Genomic DNA, 21,468 nt, shown 5'->3' on the forward strand with positions numbered 1-21,468 from the left:
TGGCTGGAATCTGAAGTTGTCACTCCATTTTGTAGGGTTAATAATACACATTTTTAAAGGGTATAAATAGATATACTTCCAATATGTGTAAAATTATATAAATACCTATTTACCTCCTAGAGTTCCCCAGCCCATTACATACTAATTACGTATTTACATTCTTTAGAAAATCATATCTAACTGAAAGATTGTTATAGCTTTGATGTTAGCCATCAGATGCATATTAGTGAAAAAACTGCCTCAACAAGCTGCTTGAATGCTGGTTTAAAAATCAGGGTAAACTTTACTATTTACTAGTTAAATACCATGTATGGGGGTAAATTTTCATGTATTCCATATGCAAATTTAAGTGAGAAATCAAGAGAATGTTTTTCTGCATCATGGGAACAAAGTTTGCCCACATCGAGGTTCAGCAGTGGCAAAATTCTGCAGCTGGCAAGCCTGCCAGGGAGTGGATGGGAATTTTTGTGCATGCCTGTACCTGTGCTGTCATCCTTCTACTTGATTCTGACAGAAGCTCTTCAGAAGAAGGGGGTGACTAACCACATAACAGGAAACCCTACTTTTCCTTTCCTTTCTGGCCCTTTCTGAGCCCAACCAAGCACCATGGAGTAGTTAGCTATGTACTATAACTTAAGTCTTTGTTTACTATGTACTGTACCTTTTTACTTCTAAGGCTTCTGCCGTCTGCAGAGATGGGGTAAGAAATTCTGGCCCATTGAAGTCAATGGGAGTTTTGCCACTGATTTCAATGGGGCCAGGGTTTCACCTAGGAAGTCATTTTGTGTTCAGTTAAGCACAATATGTTACAGCGAATGCATCCACTGCAAGTTCTCATGTTGACTTCACTTTTGTTGTTTCTTCTCGTACTCTAAACTCTAAACATAGATCATTCTGACTCAAAAACATACATATACATCTGTTGTTTCTACAGAAGCCTTCTACAGTGCCTCCTTCTCCTCTAACAAACCAGCTTTTAGCAAGAATAAGGGTCAATGCCTCCATCATTCTGGGAGAGCTACATCTTCACAGCTAACTTGTGAGGGTAACTCATGCACTGTTTTTATTACCTATATTCCTTTTCCCTTTGCCTAATCCAAAACTCCTGGGGAGTTAGATGATGTGGGCACAACCTCAGCTGGTATCAACTGTCATAATTCCACTGAAATGTAGTAATGACAATTTACACCAGCTGAGGATCTGCCCATAGGTAGGTCTGTCTGACTAGGACTTCATGTCTAGGCGTCTGCGGTACACCCATTTTTTAGGCTCACCGTTTCTTTTTGTTCTCCAAATGCTGTGATACAAGAGGGGTCAGAGTTGGCCTTTATTGTTTAATCATTAAACATTTTCTTCATGTTAAACTAATATACGGGGCCTGTGATTGGCTTATGACATTTGATTATTCGGCTCCCATTCTTTCAGCAAGGTATTGGCAACCAGCAAGTGACTCAGAAAAGCACATTTTAATTAACAGCTTGGCAGTTTATTCTCCCACCAAGCTGCATGTGAGTAATTCCCATGAGCATTAACAGAAGTTACATAAATGTACTGAGGAATGGATATATATTTCCCTTTAATTCTGAAACACAAGTCAGTGTTCGTACATGCACAAAATGGTGTTACTGTGTGAACTTGTAGAATGCTTGTGGAGAGCTAAACGAGTGATGCTTTGCTTTGGTATTACTCAGTTGTTATAATACTCTGTCAGTAATAATGTTCAGTAACATGGTTCAAAAGTATATTAATGTAAAATATATTTGTGTGTCTACCTCTTTTACTAGCTACAACACATCCAATCACATACTAACTGAAATCCTAAAAGAGACCACAAAGTACTACTGTAATATGAAAGTATGTTAATATATTTCTGTTGGGAATGCTGTCCATGGCTTTTACAGCTCTTTGCAATGTTGTTTGCATATTGTTAAGGCCAAACAAGCAGTTTTATCATATTATCTAGCTTTCTAAGTGTAAAAAAGAAAAAAAAAAGAAAAAGAGGCTACTCTCCACCCCTGTATATTCTTTCAAATGTAGTGGTTCCTTCCTAAATCTTTTTAACTGTTAAATGAAGAAAATGCTACAGCTGTAAGAATATTGGCCCTAATTCAGATCCCATTTACACCAATGAAACTTCACTTGTTTCAGTGCAAATGCTGTTGTTACGCAGGAGCATCAGGTCAGAAATTTTAAATTTTAATGATAAGGCTGGCCTGAGGTCATATGGGGCCTTCTGAACATTGAATACTATCTAAGAGAAGGGGAAAACTTGACTCACTTTCGACCCTGCTTGAATTCAGGTTCCTCGGAGCATAATGGAACTCCCTGTGGTCACAGGGTTTGCAAATGCTGAGGGCTAGCCCTGTGAATGAACACTAAGAAACCCCAACTTAAAGTGTCCCCAGGTGTACACAAAATTGGGTAAGTGCTAAAGGAGAGGCAGTGATGCCTAATGAATAGAGCAATGTACTGGAACTCAAGACCTGGATTCTATTTCCAGTTTTGCTACTAGCCTACTGGGTGATCTTGAGCAAGTTACTTCACCTCTCTGTGTATCAGTTTCCCTATCTCGATTATAAAGATAATGATAATCACTTTGTTAATCACGTTGAGATCTGCTAATGAAAAGTGGTATACAAGCTCTAGGTATTATTATTATTATTATTGTTAATGAAAACTAAAGTTAAAAAAAAAGATATCTAATCATTCCAATGTCTTTGTACTAAGCATTTTCTCAGAGGTAGACAGTTTATTCGTATTACTATTCCTTAATTTTCCCCACTTCTGTGGCTTACATTCTGGAAGTGATTTTGAACTTAATACTCAGGGAGGAAAGACCAAACAAAAAATATGGCCCTGTTGGCAATATGGTGACAGAAAAGAAAATCCCAGAAAGAACTGAGGAATTGTACGCTCAAATTGTCACGTGCGTCTGCTCAAGCTCATTCTCTTTTAATGATTACAGCGGTGCTTATGTTAGTAAAATAAGGGAAGCAAACTAAATGCTGGAGCAGAGTGGAATTGTTATTATGCACTCTCCAGGACTTGTTCCGTGTACAGTAGGTGTTTACTGCCACCTTCCGGGGAGCCTGAAAACTGTTCTGACTTACACATGTAGGTCTGGTCTACCCTAAAAAGTTAGGTCAACCCAGCTACATAACTCACGTCTGTGAAAAATCCACACCTCTGAGGAACTAACCTTGGTGAAAACAGTGGTAGGTTGATGGAACAATTCTTCTGTCAATCTAGCTGCCACTGGTTGTGAGGTAGATTACCTGCACTCACGGCAGAACCCCAGGTTGTGTCTACACTGAAGCACTCACTATAGCTTTGCCACTCTAAGGTACCACAAGTACTCCTTTTCTTTTTGCGAATACAGACTAACATGGCTGTTACTCTGAAACCTGCAGTGTTTCAAGTGTAGACAAGCCCATAGCTTCTCATTTTACTATGACTTCAGTGAAGGGAGAAACAATGAAATGTACTCCCCAAAGGCACCAAACAAAAGGCTCTAATGTTTTACCATGATATTTAGGGCTGGGTGAATTAGTTCTGATTTAGAAAACAAGAAAGAGCTGATCCAAAGTTCAAAAAGTTTAAATGCAGTACTTTTTTTCCATTTTTGTCAATCTCGATGCTTCCCAATTTGGGCCAATACCAGAAATACAGAGGCTGTTCTTGTGTTATTTACAACCTGACCGGAAAGAAGGAACACCAGAATTCTCATGAGGGAGAATGCAGACTTCAGAGGATCAGGTACAGTAGTTGTCATGTCTTGGGTTAGTTATCTAAACCAAACATGAACTCTGCGCCTTTTGAGATTGACATATCATTTTTCATAATAACTTTGAACTTCTATAGCACCTTGCCCATGGATCTCAAAGTTCATCGCAATGAATTGAGCCTCACAACACCGATCAGGGAGTGAGGTACTATTATTCCCATTTTACAATGATGAAACTAAGGATTTGTCTACACTTACTGGGGGATCGACACGCGGCGATCGATGGATTGGCAGTTGATTTGTGAGACATACAGTAGAAGCGCCTTCTGACTTTCTAGAATATGCTAACATCTTACTGTAGTAGTAGAAGAATCATTGCAAGCTCATAACAAGAATGTATGTCTAAACAGATCAAACTCTGCAATCTCTGGGTGGAAAGTGAGTTACGCTTAATATTATCTGTAGTATTATCTGTTTACAGACAGAAACTATTTATTTAATTTCAGAAATTGTGAGTCCAATTCAGATAGTTGCTTGAAAGCCTTTTGTAGTCTTTTGGATCCCACTCATCTAAGCGCACTTCATCCAAGAGCAGCAAAGTCCACAGGGATAAGGACTTTGGAGGAACTCATAAATCAGAAGTGAACCAAGATTCAGGCGCAACATTGCAGAAGATGGAGTGACTAGAGCCCTGAGAGACAAGGATCCTGGACTGACTTCAGGTTCCCAAATGACAATGAGGCTGACTTAGAAAGCCTGCAGATCAGAGGACCGATCTTACCTAGGTATAGTACACACAAGACATGAGAAAAAGAAGTAGGAAAGGCCTGTATCCTAAGAGGGGACACAAAGACTCCATGATCAGGAGACTGTCACTTGGAGTAAAAGAACAGATGGTGCACAAACAGCTGACAGTCCTGACTTCCTAGCACCCAGGAATCCAATAACAGCATACCTAACAATGAGACAGTGGCATTCACACATGTGACCGTCACCTCTATGCATCTAACACCAAAGCAGCCAGTGTCAAGACATCAAATACTTGTAGCCATCCCCAAGGATGGACCACCTGACACAGAGAAGCCCTGCACAGGATCATCTATGCCGATGTCATGGGGTGCTCCACTCACCCCTACACTGGCACCTCCTCCTGGTCACGCTGTGGAATAACTGAGGTAGATGCCCCCTTCTGCAGTTTACACGCCATCACTCTGTCTTTCTATCTCTGGTCTGCAGCTCCTCTCTTGCTCCAGGACCCTCAGCATCTCCTTCATGACTTAACCCTCTGGCTATGCCACTCAGCATTCCCCTGTCCAGGGTACACTCCATCAGCAGTCCTAGGCAGTCTTCCCATTCACTGCCTCAGGTCTATGCTTTGTCCTCAGTGGCTGGTAGGGGAACCCACACCCATCCTCTACTCCAGGTTCCAGTTCAGGGACCCTTAGCTCAGCAGTTCTGAGTTTCCTCTCCCTCTGCCTTCACTACTCCTTCCCTGGACTGCTTCCTACTCTCTGGTTCCCCTTCTCTCTCTGGGTGTACCAGCTCCAAGAACCCACCACCCTGTCCCCAGGGAGCGACTGCTGCCCGACTTCCTGCAGCCTTTACCAGCAGCCCCCAAACACTCCTCCATCTTCCCAGGGAGCGACTGCCCTTTCTCAGCAGCCACCCAGTCTGTACCCTGCTACCTGGCTTTGTAGACCCCACCTGTTCCTGCACAGGTGAGCCTCTCTCCAACCAGCTACTCTGGCCTAAAGCTCTCCTATTTGCAGCCTAATTAACTGATCAGGCCCACTCAACCCAACACAGCTCTTGTAGGGCTCACCCCATCATAGCCCAATACAAAGATGTTGGAGAATCCAATAGTAAAGTAGTTGATGATAATGATCCCAATGCCAAGGCATCAGAAACATAACATGCCTCAGAATGGTCATGGTGATGAGCTGAGTTGCAAGACTCAGTGCATATAGTAAGTCGGCCCCTGGAAAATATGTTCCTGTTCCTTGATGAGCTGATTCTGTATGGTGCCCCAAATGAGAAAGTCCTATTGTATTTAGCAGTGATGAAAAATAAGGTTTATAGAAATGTAATAGGGCTCTAGAAAAATTATTCTAAGAACCTGTAGAATTTACTAGAGAATGATATCCTGCCTTTGAATTTTAAACATATCCTATAGAATTATAGCATGGATATATTTCTATAAAGAATTCTGTAGAGTTCAAAGACTCTACAGAAAAGTCCTAGCTCTGAGCGATCTAGGAGAATAGATAGGAGACATAACAAACTTTTCAATGAGATACTGAATTACTGGGTAAGGCAAAAGACAATATTCTGAGAACAATCACATAACTCACCTGAAACTAAGAGTTCCTTAGCTACAATGGTACAATCCCACTGACTGCATGTGTGCACCAGTATAATAGAGAGAATCTGGCCCCACAAACTGTAACAGAACGCAAAAAGAAAAGGAGTACTTGTGGCACCTTAGAGACTAACCAATTTATTTGAGCATGAGCTTTCGTGAGCTACAGCTCACTTCATCAGATGTTTACCGTGGAAACTGCAGCAGACTTTATATACACACAGAAATCATGAAACAATACCTCCTCCCACCCCACTGTCCTGCTGGTAATAGCTTATCTAAAGTGATCAACAGGTGGGCCATTTCCAGCACAAATCCAGGTTTTCTCACCCTCCACCCCCCCACACAAATTCACTCTCCTGCTGGTGCTAGCCCATCCAAAGTGACAACTCTTTACATAATCAAGTCGGGCTATTTCCTGCATAGATCAAGGTTTTGTCACATCCCCCCCACCCCCATACACACACAAACTCACTCTCCTGCTGGTAATAGCTCATCTAAACTGACCATTCTCCAGGTTTAAATCCAAGTTAAACCAGAACATCTGGGGGGGGGGGGTAGGAAAAAACAAGAGGAAACAGGCTACCTTGCAACTCTGACATCATAATCAAAAAGGCTGACAAAGGAGGTGCTGTTGTCATCATGAATAGGTCGGAATATGAACAAGAGGCTGCTCGGCAGCTCTCCAACACGAGTTTCTACAAGCCATTACCCTATGATCCCACTGAGAGTTACCAAAAGCAACTACAGCATTTGCTCAAGAAACTTCCTGAAAAAGCACAAGATCAAATCCGCACAGACACACCCCTGGAACCCCGACCTGGGATATTCTATCTACTACCCAAGATCCATAAACCTGGAAATCCTGGGCGCCCCATCATCTCAGGCATTGGCACCCTGACAGCAGGATTGTCTGGCTATGTAGACTCCCTCCTCAGGCCCTACGCTACCAGCACTCCCAGCTACCTTCGAGACACCACTGACTTCCTGAGGAAACTTCAATCCATCGGTGATCTTCCTGATAACACCATCCTGGCTACTATGGATGTAGAAGCCCTCTACACCAACATTCCACACAAAGATGGACTACAAGCCGTCAAGAACACTATCCCCGATAATGTCACGGCTAACCTGGTGGCTGAACTTTGTGACTTTGTCCTTACCCATAACTATTTCACATTTGGGGACAATGTATACCTTCAGATCAGCGGCACTGCTATGGGTACCCGCATGGCCCCACAGTATGCCAACATTTTTATGGCTGATTTAGAACAACGCTTCCTCAGCTCTCGTCCCCTAAAGCCCCTACTCTACTTGCGCTATATTGATGACATCTTCATCATCTGGACCCATGGAAAAGAAGCCCTTGAGGAATTCCACCATGATTTCAACAATTTCCATCCCACCACCAACCTCAGCCTGGTCCAGTCCACACAAGAGATCCACTTCCTGGACACTACAGTGCTAATAAACAATGGCCACATAAACACCACCCTATACCGTAAACCTACTGACCGCTATTCCTACCTGCATGCCTCCAGCTTTCACCCTGACCACACCACACGATCCATCGTCTACAGCCAAGCTCTGCGATACAACCGCATTTGCTCCAACCCCTCAGACAGAGACAAACACCTACAAGATCTCTGTCAAGCTTTCTTACAACTACAATACCCACCTGCAGAAGTAAAGAAACAGATTGATAGAGCCAGAAGAGTTCCCAGAAGTTACCTACTACAGGACAGGCCTAACAAAGAAAATAACAGAACGCCACTAGCCGTCACCTTCAGCCCCCAACTAAAACCCCTCCAACGCATTATTAAGGATCTACAACCTATCCTAAAGGATGACCCAACACTCTCACAAGTCTTGGGAGACAGGCCAGTCCTTGCCTACAGACAGCCCCGCAACCTGAAGCAAATACTCACCAACAACCACATACCACACAACAGAACCACTAACCCAGGAACTTATCCTTGCAACAAAGCCCGTTGCCAATTGTGCCCACATATCTATTCAGGGGACACCATCACAGGGCCTAATAACATCAGCCACACTATCAGAGGCTCGTTCACCTGCACATCCACCAATATGATCTATGCCATCATGTGCCAGCAATGCCCCTCTGCCATGTACATTGGTCAAACTGGACAGTCTCTACGTAAAAGAATAAATGGACACAAATCAGATGTCAAGAATTATAACATTCATAAACCAGTCGGAGAACACTTCAATCTCTCTGGTCACGCAATCACAGACATGAAGGTCGCTATCTTAAAACAAAAAAACTTCAAATCCAGACTCCAGCGAGAAACTGCTGAATTGGAATTCATTTGCAAATTGGATACTATTAATTTAGGCTTAAATAGAGACTTGGAGTGGCTAAGTCATTATGCAAGGTAGCCTGTTTCCTCTTGTTTTTTCCTACCCCCCCCCCCCCCCAGATGTTCTGGTTTAACTTGGATTTAAACCTGGAGAATGGTCAGTTTAGATGAGCTATTACCAGCAGGAGAGTGAGTTTGTGTGTGTATGGGGGTGGGGGGGATGTGACAAAACCTTGATCTATGCAGGAAATAGCCCGACTTGATTATGTAAAGAGTTGTCACTTTGGATGGGCTAGCACCAGCAGGAGAGTGAATTTGTGTGGGGGGGTGGAGGGTGAGAAAACCTGGATTTGTGCTGGAAATGGCCCACCTGTTGATCACTTTAGATAAGCTATTACCAGCAGGACAGTGGGGTGGGAGGAGGTATTGTTTCATGATTTCTGTGTGTATATAAAGTCTGCTGCAGTTTCCACGGTAAACATCTGATGAAGTGAGCTGTAGCTCACGAAAGCTCATGCTCAAATAAATTGGTTAGTCTCTAAGGTGCCACAAGTACTCCTTTTCTTTTTGCGAATACAGACTAACACGGCTGTTCCTCTGAAACCTGTAACAGAACGGAATTTGCAGTTTTATGCAGGATTTCATTTTTGAGCATAGCAGAACAGTGACACTTTGTGGCTGTTGCTGTTCCTAGCAAGTAACCAGGCCTGAAACATTCTCCTGAGGTTAAAATTATTGTCCTGTACAACAAGTTTCTTAGACTGTAAAAGCAAAATAGCCAGTTTAAATTTGATTTTGATTCCTTTTGATTTAATAAGATACTCTCAGGAACTATGCTCTGGGGTTTTTCATCATTCACAACTGATTAAAATATATTTCAATTTACGCCTCCCTAAACAGGATTGTTTTTGAACCTGAGTCTTATCATTCATTTAGTCTATTTCTAAACAATGTTATTTATATATATATATATATATAAAAATAACATTGTTTAGAAATAGACTATATAAAGGAAGTGCAAAAGACCATATTCTTTCATACATAGAAGCCTGATCCAAAGCCTATTGATAGAAAAACTCCCATTGATTTCAGTGGGCTTTAGATCAGGCCCAGGATCTGCTCTTTGCTCCTTCCCTTTGCTTTTGTGTATATAAACATATCACCATGAATCAGCTATTCCTTTCTTGAATGCATAAAACATACATGGAATAACATTGTTTATTTACTGCATTATTTTCAAAACTCTCAATGATCTGAGCTAAAGATACCTAAGCACTTCATCATCTGGAAGCTTGACTGCTCTTGATATTTATGCTCCTCAGGACCAATTGGGGAACATCTTATTACTAGAATGGTGCTTATTTGTGCAGGGGACAGAGGCTTTTTCCCATGGGCTGGCCCCAGACTGTGGAACTGATTGTGACCAGGTGCCTGGAATGGACCACACTGAGAATGCCACACTCAGGGCAGACTGCAAGAATCATGGCAGACAATCCCCAAAAACTGGTGGTTTATTCTATAATTAGATTCACCAAGCCAATAACAACAGACCTTCTGCAATACCACATTGGTTAAACAGAAGACAAATACAGTCCCCCTTAGGCATTCCAGCCCTTGGCTCCCATCCAGACAAACAGGTCTAATATAGTGAGAGGTTACTGAAACCCATCTGAGAGATTCTACTAATCCCAAAGGATGAGGCACACCTACTCGCAGGTCACATCTTACTCAAATATCATGCTGTCAACCAATCCTTAGTAAACTAAAGATTTATTAAGAAAAGAGAGTATAAATGGTTAATAGATCATATATATGCAAATGTTTGAAAAGTCCTTATATCAGGTTCGTAGCAGTGATGGAATAGACTGCTGGCTTGTAAAAGTCTCTCTGGTAACTTCCAAAAGATTGAAAGGTCCTCAGTCCATAGTTCAAGACACTCCTTTTAGTTGTAAATCCACAGTCCAGAGAACTGGAACAGGCAAGGGATAAAATGGAAATGCCTCAACTATCTTTTATATCCTTTGCCATGTGCATGGAAGTTTACTATCCCAAACAAAGTCCTCAGCCCCTGAGTATGGGAAGTTGGAGTCCAGGGTCATGTCCTCACTTGTGCTTTACTGACTCACAGGAGCAGCCATTGCCCATATTGTTTCTGAGGTGTCCACAAGAAAAGCTTACTGGGAGGGATGAGTTTCAATGGCCCATTGTGAGCTTAATGTCCTTAATGGACCATCAACACACAGCTGTCTAGCCTTGATGTAAATCTCTCAGGGTGGTGTTACCCAGACATACAACACATGTCTGACATACAGATACATAGACAGTATTCATAACTTCAGATACAAAGATGATACATGGATTAAACCAGGATAATCATATAAGACAGATTGTAACTTTTCCATTTACTTCTTGTATGACACTTTGTATAAAATTCATTGCAATTGCATAGGCTACAACACCCATGGAAAAAATATAAATAGTCATTTTCAATCATACAGCATTACACTCATTACTGTGGCAGCTCAAAAAAACCCACAAACATGTAACGTTCTGATCCAGATGCAACATGCATTTCCTTGATCTTTCCCTCACAAATAACACATAGTACTAACTTACCTGAAAAGAGAGAGAGTGCCACGCATGCAATTTTTCTGACTGGAGTGAAAAATGAAGAGGAAACCCTGCATGACAGACATTAGTTTCCTTGTTTTATTTTCTAACTCTGGAAATCTTTCAAATATGACAGTGATGAGTGCAGTATAAGAACCTTAAGAGAATAGAATTAGACGAATGTCATAGGCTATTTGACTGTGCTATACACTCCTCAGGCTGGAGTATTAATTTGTGAACCATATTAGATACATAAAGTAATTGCCACTGATGAGAACTACAATAAGTTAGGATCTTCCTTTTATGGTACATTTATGTGAGTGAAAAATTGAGAAACCTAAGTAATATTGTCATGTAAAGAAGCAGACATTTCTTCATTTTTAGAGCTATTTTTTATGAGTAATGAGTTTTAACACAGCTGGTGTTGGGTTTTTGTTAAATTATAATCTATTAGCTAGCAATTGAAATCTAACTATCTGGCAAAAGATTTCACAGAATCCTAGAAATTAAAGATGAGATTCATCTATTACAGGCCCAGCCCTTTATTGTGTGAGTGTCCTTCCTCAATGAAGTTAGTGAGACTATTACCCTGAGTAAGGATTGGCTCCTGTGACTTGGCCTGGGATAATTTAGTCCATCTCTCTACTGATACAGGATTATTTCCTACTATATACTTTTCTAATGATTCATCTAATTTTGTTTAATATGCAGCCAGTGCTCAGTTTTCCACCACTTCTTTTGAGACACTACTCCACAGTCTAATAGATGTCACTATCAGACAGCTTTTTCTGATATTCACCTAAATTTTCAGAAGGTTAATTTCATATTTCTTCTAATGATATACTTTTACTGCCTTGAATTATTACTCTTCATGTTTGGAGTGTATGGTATAACTAAAATGAACCCAATGAGTCTTGGCTGATACATGTCTGTATTTTCAGACCAGAGTCTACTAGACACCGGGCATCCATAACCACCATTATACCTTGAAGATGGCTATCAAATCTACTTTTAGACATCACTTCACCATGCTATTCGTATTTTCTCTTTTAGTCATTCCTTCCCGATCACTCTTCATTTTCTCTGAATTTCCCCATATTTGTCTATATTTTTCTGGGATTACAGTGCCTAGAAATAAATGCAAAATGAATGTATAGACAAGAAGCTTTGTCAATTTTTATTTCTTTTAGTGTAAAAGACTGTCTCTTGCTAAATAAAATTTAGCTTGCCCTCTATTTGAGATCTGCTCTGATAACTGGAATATTTAAGGCCAAGTTCTCTTCTCACATCTATATTGCAACACATATATTGTGATACTGCTCAGATCCCCAGTTGACCTACTACTGCTATCAACGGGAGTTCCATATGCAGTTCAAGATCACAGTGTGGTCTTCAGAAGCTTTTGTAAAAGTTACCCTATTAGTTAAGTAAATTCACCTGTGCTTTTACAATCTGACAATATTTTGCCCTTCACTTTGGTGTTCGCTAGCCTCAATAGTTGGTGACTTTGGTTAAAAAAATCCAGGCATTTTAAGCTAATTACATTATTTGTATAGCGGTAGCACCTAGAAGCTCCAAATAGAATTCAAGGCTGTATTGCACTGGGCCCTGTACACAAAGTGCTGACAATTTATGCATATCAGGAGATGGGGAGAAAACAAATACATGAAGAGAGGACAAGGCAAATAGTGTGCTACTATATGAAATGAGGTTCTCTGTAGAGCCAGATCAGGGCCTGAATCTACAGTCTGCTGGCAAATGATGCTCATGGAAAGTAACTGTAGTCCAGCCTTTGTAAAGACTTCAGGATTGAGGGTTAGCAAGTCTAAATTACTGTTCTATCTTGTTTTCAAGCTTCATAGGAGTATTTGGGTTTTATACATATTTTTCAGCTAAACAAGAGATCTAAATGCAAATTCATCATTCAGGGACACCATATGAATACATGCCACTTTCTGGAGCAGTGGCTCTCGCTCTTACCAGACTACTGTTCCCTTTTCAGTAGTCTGATTTGTCTTGCATACCCCAAGTTTCACCTCACGTTAAAACTATTTGCTTACAAAATCAGACATAAAAATGCAAAAGTGTCACAGCACACTATTGCTGAAAAATTGCCTACACTCTCATTTTTACCATATAATTATAAAATAAATCAATTGGAATATAAATACTGTACTCACATTTCAGTGTATAGTGTAATAAAACAAGTCATTATCTGTATGAAATTTTAGTTTGCACTGACTTCTCTAGTGCTTTTTATGTAGCCTGTTCTAAAACTAGGCAAATATCTAGATGAGTTTCTGTACCCCCTGGAAGACCTCCCCATACCCACAGCAGTATGCATACCCCGGGTTGAGAACCACTACTCTGGAGGACATGAGTACTGAAATAAATGACATTAGTCTAGAAATGCAGGCTTTTAACATGACAAAATATTGATATTTCTCATTTTCACTAACTTTCACATCACTGTGAGAAAACAACAGAATGGAAATAACTGATACTAAATCTGAGACGAGGTTGAAGCATTTTGTGACATGGAATGAAGAGACTGACATGTTATGTCCTGGCTTGTGGCATGCTGGAATCTAATTGTCATGCTACAGCTTAAAAGCCAGAATATTTTTATGGCTGGTTTTGATGTGAGGTAGTTTAAGACCATACTGTCAAACCATCTATTACCAGAAATGAATGCTTCCTTTCATTCATTATTTTATTTCACTTTGATCACTCAATGTCACACCATTTCAACTGAGCTGCAGGTGTGTAGCTATTTAAGTAAAAACAATGTAATGGATTCAGTAATACTTCAGATTCAATTCAGTTGTACTGTATAAAGAAAATGCAAGAGACGTTCAGTCAGATAAATTCTTAGTCTTCATTTTAAGTAAAACACTTTTTCTTCCATTCTAAAACCTGAGGATTTTTTTTAACTGTTTTATAAATTTAAGTTCAAATGTGAAGAGGAAAGTTTGAGAGGAATGTTTGTCAATGGAATAACCCTAGTTTTCATGAGCACTGATTTAAAAATATTCAGTAACACATAAGGGTTGACTTTCTAATAGCTTTTTGAGGTACCAAAAAGGTATTACTTTTGCTTATGTAAGCTATACCAGAGCATGATCTACTCCAGGGGCGGGCAGACTTTTTGGCCTGAGGGCCACATAGGAATTCTGAAATTGTATGGAGGGCCAGTTGGGGAGGCTGTGCCTCCCCAAACAGCCAGGCATGGCTCAGCCCCAGACCCCTATCCAACCCCCCCTCCCCCCCCGGCTTCTCACCCCCGACAGCCCCCTCGGGACTCCTGCCACATCCGGCCCCGACTCTGTTCCCTGACCGCCTCCAGACCCCCCACCCCAACTGCCCCCCCACCACCCCATCCAACTCCCCCGCTCTCCTTCCTAACTGCCCCCCTGGGACCCTTGCCCCATCTAACCCCCCCATCTCCTTAACCGCCCCTGGACCCCCAGCCCCTGACTGCCCTCTGCCACCCCATCCAACCCCCCCACTTCTTGACGGCCCCCTGGGACCTATGCCACATCCAACCACCCCTTCTCCCTGTCCCCAGAACCCCTACCCCTAGCCACCCCATCCAACCCCCCCTCTCCTTCCTAACTGCCCTCCCGGGACCCCCACCCCCATTCAACCACCCTGTAACCCGCCCTATAACTTCCCTGACCACCACCCCGAAACTCCTCTTCCCGCTATGCAACCCCCCTGCTCCCTGACCACACTGCCAGGAGCACTGGTGGCTGGCAGCGCGGCTGCACCAGGACAGGCAGCTGTGCAGCACAGAGCACCGGGTCAGGCCAGGCTCTGCAGCTGTGCTGCCAGCAGAGCTCGCTGCTCCGCTGCCCAGAGCATTGCTGGGGAGGGGCTGGGGGCGAGCCTCCTGGGCCAGGAGCTCAAGGGCCAAGCAAGACGGTCCCGTGGGCTGGATGTGGCCCATGGGCCATAGTTTGCCACCTCTGATCTGCTCAGTCTGAAACAAAAGTGACACTTCTAAGGCCCAGAGCCTATTTAAGTCAATGGAAAGACTTCCAGTGAAGTCAGTGTGGGATATGGGTGAGACGGAAGTGTGTGGGAAGAGAGCAGCGTGTGGATAGAGTTTGGGGAATATTGAGGAGAGAATGAGGGATTTGTAGGCAACAGTGGGTGGCTGGAGAGAGGGATGAGAGGCTCTGGCATTCAGGGAAGGGTGGCAAGAGGATGTGGAGCTTAAAGAAGAGTGGGAAAGCAGGATGTGAGCAGCTGTTCAGGAGAGGATGGGGGCAAGAGTAGAAGGATCAGGGCAAGTGTTGGGAGTGGGTAGCAAGAAGCCATGGGACAGGCTCAGAGCCTTGGATGAAGGTGGATCTTCAGGGGTATAAGGCAAGAGCCATGGAGCTCTGGAAAGGAGTGGGCAGTAGAAAACTGTGGGGTCTGGGGAAGGCTGGGAGTTTAGGAGTGGGGCAAAAGGTGGTTCTGAGTTTCAGAATGAGTGTGGTAGCAACCCTCACTCTTTGTACATTTTTTTTTAATATGGCTATAATTCCTAAAAGACCACTCAGACAGAGCATAGATTTAAATTGTCGTGTATATTAACATAGGTTTTCCTGAGAGAGGTGAAAAATCAGTTTTGTTGGAAAACTGCCAACACTACGCGGGAAAAAGATTAACATCTGGAAAATTCATCTCTGACTGCAGCATGGCAGCTGGTTTTCTTCTCAAGAGAAGACTATCTTAATTCAAAATATTTTTTGTTTGGTTACACGTTGTTTAGTAACCTGTTTTCTTTTACTACAAACTAATTTTGTTGTATAACTGGCAGCATGTCTGTTTAGTGATTCCATCCAGGTTTTGTTCCTACAGCACTGAAAATAAATAAAATCAAAATATACAGTAGACGTGTTGCCTGATAGACAAAGTATGAATTTGTTGATTATATTATTGGAGAGGAAGCTAAGATTTGCTTGGTTTACTAATCAATGTTTAGAGTAAGTAAATATTGTTAAGTGGGTCAATTGTTAGAAGAGAGTGTTTTTTAAGTGTTTTGGAGGATCCCGATGAGGTTAGTAGTATTCCACGGAAGCATATTTTTTTTTTATTTTTTTTTTGTGTGTGTGTGTGGTGGGGCGGGGGGTTGCTTCTTTGGTTAGATATCTAACACAAATTACATCAAGAGCACATCAGAGGACTTGTTCTGTTATCCTTATACCACACTGGACCATGAGGAAGATAGGGTTTTTTTAACCTGTATTACTATCCAGTCCTTGATTAAGTTCTTTGCTGGGTTTTGAAGGCAGAGATTACAGTTTTATTTTTGGAGATTGTGTTATTAGTGCAGGCATACATTAGAAAATCATTGTATCTATGTAATGTAGCGTCCCAAGCTATATAAGGGTGAATATAATGCAAATAATATATATATAGGTTAAAGTCCCAATTCAACAATGCATTTACACATTTGCTTAACTTTAAGCAAATGAGCCTTACCAAAGTCAGTGGGATTACTAACATTCTTAAGTGTTCTGCTGACTCAGGAGTTAAGAAATTTTGATCAATCAGTTTTACCCACAGTATATTCTCCATGAGTCTGTTGGAAACTTAAGTTGCTAACTATGGTACTGTACATACTCAACAGCTCTAAGTTTAAATTTTATTAACCAAAATAAATCTGAAACAAGATTATATATAACTAAATAGTAGATGACATTTTTCAATGGAGTATTCGGCTTACTTTATGTAGTCTTGTTTTTTTCTCCTCAATATGGTCTCTTTTTCTCCCAGAAAAATCTCTGTATTGTGAATTAATTCTCCTCCCTCTAGACAATGAGTAGATGAATGAATGGATATATGATTGAGAGTCTGGAGGGGAGTTTTTATCCACTCTGGCTATCTAGAACCTCACAAAAAGCAACTAAAGCTATAGGACTTGGAGACTAAAGTCTTGATAGAAAGCTGTGCCCGTTCTTCATCATCAAACAAATCCCACTGAAGGTGAAAGTAGAGAATGGAGACATCTGTGGGACAGGCAGCTTCTCCGGCATTGAACTTCTCTGGTAGCTGCCAACATAGCAGAAATCAGGATATCAGTATCCTCCTCAGCTGCATTGTCAGGTCATTTTAATCGCAGCCTTTCCTTTTGTGTTTCTTCCCTGCTATTTCTTGTGGGTACATGTTTAGCTCCCGATTCTCTCTCACCCACTCTTCCTGTTAGTTTTTCTTTTTGCATTCTCTCCAGGTGCAGCATTTTCAAATCTCATGCTGCTTCCTCCCTTCTTGCTAGGGGCAAGAGCCTCTTTTTGAAGGCTCTGACATTTGTGGGGTTGATTTTGCCCACTGGCATCAGTATTTCCCAGACATGAGTTGATTGCTGATGTATCTCTCTCCCTGTTCCCTAGTGCTTATGTACTCATAGCCTATATTCTTCAGCCATTTGGTGAACCAGCATCCTGATTTGACAGTTAAAGAACAAAGGAAAACCCAGCTACATCTTGCTGCTCTCCAGAAACACCACCATTATGGCTGTATCTATAAGCCGTAATGGAATCCCAGTTTCTTCTAAAGAAGCAACCCCCAGACAGGGTACACTTTCTGGACTTCAGATGCTTGAAGCAAGCTACTGGATATCTATCACTATTACATCAAAGTGATTTTCAGGAAGTAACATCAGTGGGCCATCAGAGGAAGCTCTAGTATGTATTGTGAGAACAACATTAGCTGAACGGAGAGCAATATGAGAAGATACTCCTCCCCCAGCCTACCTCCTGAAGGTTATTCCTTGAGAGGGGATGCTCTAGACCTTTACCTGTAAAATGCAGATATTCATACTTAACACTCACATGAGTATTGTGAGAACAGAGAGCACTGAAAGATGCTATATGCGTGAGTGCAAATTGATCAAAATTCCAAACAACAAAACTACCATAATAAATGGCAGTAACCGACATGTTTGTTGGCAGTATTAGCAAAGAGTATCTAAAACACTCATCCCATAAATGGTTGGAATACAATTGGACTAATACCCCCTTACATAAACCAATCTAAAATAGAAATAATGACTCTAAAATCAGTGGAACTGTACTATTCTAAACCTATTGCAAGAAGACAATCAGACCCAGTGGTGGGGATAGCATGGATGGTTATTGCTGGAGCTGTACCTACTCTGCACATAAATTTGAGGCCTTCCATTGTCTTCAGTTACTTTCATGAGCACTAAATTAAATTTAATTTTATTATATAAGGCAAGGATTCCTTAAGCAGTAATAGTTTCTTACCCTGAGATAGTCATCACTTTTACTCTCAACACAAACTGACTCATTTCCTATGGATTCTCCAACTTAAAAAAACCCAACATTGAAAATTTCATAGCAAAATTGAACTTTTGTATCCAAGCAATTACCACATTTGCATATGAATTACCTTGCTGCTCCTGTTCTGCTCATTTTGGAATCTTAATAGAAAAGTTTCATGTTTTTGATTTCTCAGAGGTGTCATACTGAATGTTACCCAACAGATTTGGCTCACAGTACAACCTAGCTTTTTTAGTAATTTAAGCAAGTGATTTCCATTATATAAAATCAGTATTGTCATATCATCTGTAAAAGTAAATTAGTCTTAAATTGGTAACCTTTCCAATTATGCAGATGACGACAAATATACTCAAATGAGTCTGGAAGCAAGTGCAAGTAATAAGGCAAATCTCAAAAGATCTGAAATTTAGTTTTGTTTAGGAAAGCATCCTCCACAATATGGACCTTTATCAGAACCTCCCACACTTGCAAATCTGTATATGCTGGAAATCTTCTGAGAGCAGGCTCCCGATTGCCATTACGTTTTGCTTTTGGTCACGCCCAACACACCATCAGCGTAGCCTTTTTAACTGGTTTGATATTTTAGCACATGTACTTCTAGTTTCCGATATAACCAGGAAATACAATTAATAATTAAGAAAGACTCACATTACGTTTTATTATATCCATTGTACTCATGAGGGAATTAAAGCATAGTAAAATTAAGTGACTTTGATTAAGGTTACAGAGGAAGTCTGTATTAGAGCTAGTAAAAAAATGCAACCCTAATATTTGACTTTAAGAGCTCAGGCTTTAAAAACATCAATTATGTGAGAATTGAGATAATATCACATAATGGTAACATTGGGGTTAGGTGCCTAACTGCATTTGTGCCTTTGAAATACTCTCCCCCTTTGGCCCTGGTTGTCCCTTTCATGGTAAATTAATGGAAGTAATTGTTAAAAGGACCAAAGCAACTTATATATACATACAATCATTATTAAAAAGAAAAGGAGTACTTGTGGCACCTTAGAGACTAACCAATTTATTTGAGCATGAGCTTTCGTGAGCTAGAGCTCACTTCATCGGATGCATACCGTGGAAACTGCAGTAGACATTATATACACACAGAGACCATGAAACAATACCCCCTCCCACCCCACTGTCCTGCTGGTAATAGCTTATCTAAAGTGATCATCAAGTTGGGCCATTTCCAGCACAAATCCAGGTTTTCTCACCCTCCGCCCCCCCCCCCACACACACACACAAACTCACTCTCCTGCTGGTAATAGCCCATCCAAAGTGACCACTCTCTTCACAATGTGTATGACAATCAAGGTGGGCCATTTCCTGCACAAATTATTTCCACCTTGATTATCATACACATTGTGAAGAGAGTGGTCACTTTGGATGGGCTATTACCAGCAGGAGAGTGAGTTTGTGTGTGTGGGGGGGGGGGGGGGGCGGAGGGTGAGAAAACCTGGATTTGTGTTGGAAATGGCCCAACTTGATGAAGTTTCCACGGTATGCATCCGATGAAGTGAGCTGTAGCTCACGAAAGCTCATGCTCAAATAAATTGGTTAGTCTCTAAGGTGCCACAAGTACTCCTTTTCTTTTTGCAAAGGCAGACTAACACAGCTGTTACTCTGAAAACAATCATTATTACAGAATCAAGTTAGTTAAAATGCAAGTAACTGGGCCATATTCACCCCTCATGTAACTCCACTGAAGCTCTTTATTTCCACCACAAAACCTTTTGCCCAGATGCTGACTATTTTGTTAAGCACTAGAATAAATTGCCTAGGCAGGTTGTGTGATTTCCATCACTGGTATTTTTAAGAGCAGGTTAGACAAATGCCTATCAGGAATAGTCTCATAATACTTAGTCCTGCCACGAGTGCTGGAGACTGGACTAGATGACCTCTCGAGGTCCAGTTCTATTATTCTACTTCCCACTTTGATTCCTATATTTTTCTCTTTGGCCTCCCACAATTTTGCTCATGCCCCTTGAAACGATCCAAAATAGCACCAGAAAAAGAAAAAGCATTTGCTTTAGCCTGATCATGTACAGCCCCACTCCAAATCCCTGGCTAGGCTCCCATGCCCCTCTATATCAAATTTAAGCTCTTTGCCCACATTCAGAACTACCTAGGTCTGTTTTAGAGTAGAGCAGTGTTCGTCTGTATCTGCAAAAAGAACAGGAGTACTTGTGGCACCTTAGAGACTAACAAATTTATTTGAGCATAAGCTTTCGTGGGCTGCAGCCCACTTCATCTGATGCACAGAATGAAACAGACAGTAAGAAGATATATATACACACATACAGAGAAGGTGGAAATTGCCATACAAACTGTAAGAGGCTAATTATTTAAGATGAACTATTATCAGAAGGAGAAAAAAAACTTTAGTGATAATCAACATGGCCCATTTAGACAGTTGACAAGAGGGCGTGAGGATACTTAACATAGGGAAATAGATTCAATATGTGTAATGACCCAGCCACTCCCAGTCTCTGTTCAAACCCAAGTTAATGGTATCCAAGTAACAGCCGTGTTAGTCTGTATTCGCAAAAAGAAAAGGAGTACTTGTGACACCTTAGAGACTAACCAATTTATCTGAGAATGAGCTTTCGTGAGCTACAGCTCATGCTCAAATAAATTGGTTAGTCTCTAAGGTGCCACAAGTACTCCTTTTCTTAATGGTATCTAGTTTGCATATTAATTCAAGCTCAGCAGTTTCTCTTTGGAGTCTGTTTTGAAGCTTTTCTGTTGCAAAACTGCCACCCTTCAATCTATTATCACCCTTCATTCCCCAGCCAATCCAGGCCACATGCCTCACTGCTGCTTTGTCTCCCAGCCCCCCAGTCAGGTCTCCATCCTCTTTTCCCTACCTCCCCTCACAAATGGGACCCTCTGTCCACCTCTCTCCTTAATATACACTTCTTCCAAAAGCACCAGCAGGGCTGTCTTCGGGGAGAGGCGTTAGGTACGTCACCGGATAGCTGAATTTGCTGTAAATCACTGTACATTTAGGCAGCTGAGTAGGGAAAACGCATATTACTGACTGAGGGGGAAGGCGCGGGGGAGGGGGGGTCATACGTCGCTGGAATAGCACCGTGGGCCGGAGTCCTGCGCCGCCGTGTTACAGGTCACACACCTGGGCTCCCAGGCCAGGCC

The 21,468-nt window shown here is 41.6% G+C and overlaps 1 long non-coding RNA gene across 1 annotated transcript in view; it reads right to left on the reverse strand.

The window, feature by feature from the left end:
- Positions 1–21,468, reverse strand: part of LOC140895717 (uncharacterized) — a 77,526-nt gene that overhangs the window by 55,098 nt on the left and 960 nt on the right. The window lies entirely within an intron of this gene.

This window comes from Lepidochelys kempii, chromosome 11, assembly GCF_965140265.1.
Source record: "Lepidochelys kempii isolate rLepKem1 chromosome 11, rLepKem1.hap2, whole genome shotgun sequence".
Taxonomy (NCBI): domain Eukaryota; kingdom Metazoa; phylum Chordata; order Testudines; family Cheloniidae; genus Lepidochelys; species Lepidochelys kempii.